Consider the following 1,952-nt stretch of genomic DNA (forward strand, 5'->3'; position numbering starts at 1 on the left):
CCCACTCTGAAGGATATATAAAGAAAATAAAGTCTATTTCCTCTCCATCGCCTCAATACTCTTATCCATTATTTTTTTTTTTTTTTTTTTTTTTTTTTTTGGCTTTCCCAGGGGACTGATTGGAATATAGTTAATCCATGTTCCGAAACCTTGGATGACTCATTCTGGATGCCAGTGTCACAATGAAGGCTCAGGAAAACGTTCGGGATCAGTGAAAGGACAAGGAATAGTGACATGTGGGAAATATATGAAATCCCAGAAAGCCGGTAAAAAAGAAAGCTTCAGAAACTCCCATTCATCTCCCTAGCAGGGAATCGAACCCTGGGCTGCTGTGTGAAAGACAGCGATGTTAGCCACTACACCACTAGGGACAGATTGATGTCTCTCGTTGCTGAAATTTAAAGTTTTTCCCTGTCCGTTGGCTGGCTGCTACAAATTCCACACGTTCTGGAGTATGTACGGTAGAAATCAACGCCTTCTCAACTAGCAAGCAAAGGGAATGTCGTCGTCATCACTGAGCCAGCACTTGGCCACAGACCCGCTGATATTACGGGGACGATATATCATCTACGCTGTATAAGCAAAACGATTATGTGTCCCGGGGACGCGCAATTTGAGACCACGCTCTTGTGCAGCAGCACAGATACATACATTCCTGTTTTTCAAGCACTTGCAAACCCGGCATTTCCTTCATACGTTCCAAAAGGATGCCAAGGGAGGACGAATATCCCAACAGATATCGGAAGACGTCTTATGAGATGTTTGGAAGGAGTTTAGTGGTCGTTGATTGAGTGGACGTCAGTGTTCAAGAACGATGCCCTCCTTTGCCAAAATGGTGATGTCTACCTCCGTACAATTTGCAATGACTGAAACCGAAGCCCCAACCACGAAAAAGAAAAAAGAAAAAGAAAAGAAAACTAAATCAAAAGAAAGGGCAAAAACCATCAGTGGAGTCGAGGCGTTATGGACTGGGGTCCTCTAGTTGAATCGCCCCCGGAAGCGGGTGACAGGACGATGGCCGGGCTTATCACTTTCACCACCCGATGCAAATTCTCCGACTGCATTCCAGTTTCCAGTCGAAAGATACATACCCCACCTCAAAGGTAAAGTGTGCAAACCCTTGCACGGAAACAACAAAAAGGTTCTTGGGCTGGAGTGTACCGGGGGCTATGCAAATATGACTGTGCAGCTGTCCGCGCACCTGGGCTTCTATTCTATTGTCGATGGAGGAGGGGTACTTGCTTGCCATCATTCGAGAGTTACATTCAGGTTCTCTGCGCGCCACCTGCCGCCCAACCAAACAGCGGTCCTATTGGTCTCCCATATGCCTCTGGGATCAAATGTGCCAGAAAATTGGATTCTTGCCCGATAATATATCACAAAAGTAACAAGGCTTCCAAGTAGAGAGCGTGACCTTTTCTTTCTCGGTTACTGCTTGATTAACGCATCATTCCATCCAGCAACATTCACATCAGCCGGAGTATTTTATCTTTATGACAGTTTGAGTTTGGAAATAGGGCCCAGGAGAATGAATCCCACGTCAACAACCTCTTCTCTCCGGTGCTGAGCCAACAACTGCAATGGCTTTAAAACTCTACCTGGTAGCAACAAAACACCCCGGTCCCATCTCGGACCTGACAAACTGATTGTTAGAACAAAAAGAGAACGAGCGGTGTTAAGGGGAAAGGATAACAAGTGTTGATACTGAGGGGTTATCTAGTATCCGGAATTGGATTGTCGTTTTCCGTCGAACTGGAGCAAAATTGTCTGGCTTGCCTGGCTGCATACTGGCTATGTAATGAAGCTATGCATCTGATATCTGATAAGAAAGGCAGGGCGAGGGACGCCGTGAGTGACAAGTAGATTGGGGACTTACACAGTTACATTCTGTCGCGGCATTATTCCAACATCACAAGAGTGGTTATTGGTGAGTGTAGCCTGGTAGTTTTTTC

At 45.7% G+C, this 1,952-nt stretch overlaps 1 non-coding gene across 1 annotated transcript; it reads right to left on the reverse strand.

Annotated features, from left to right (window-relative positions):
* Positions 1–299: 299 nt before the first annotated feature.
* On the reverse strand, positions 300–371 carry HCAG_09405. The gene has a single exon. It is a non-coding gene; the product is annotated as a tRNA-Glu (tRNA).
* Positions 372–1,952: the final 1,581 nt, after the last annotated feature.

Source organism: Histoplasma capsulatum, genomic scaffold, assembly GCF_000149585.1.
Source record: "Histoplasma capsulatum NAm1 scaffold_7 genomic scaffold, whole genome shotgun sequence".
Classification (NCBI taxonomy): domain Eukaryota; kingdom Fungi; phylum Ascomycota; class Eurotiomycetes; order Onygenales; family Ajellomycetaceae; genus Histoplasma; species Histoplasma mississippiense.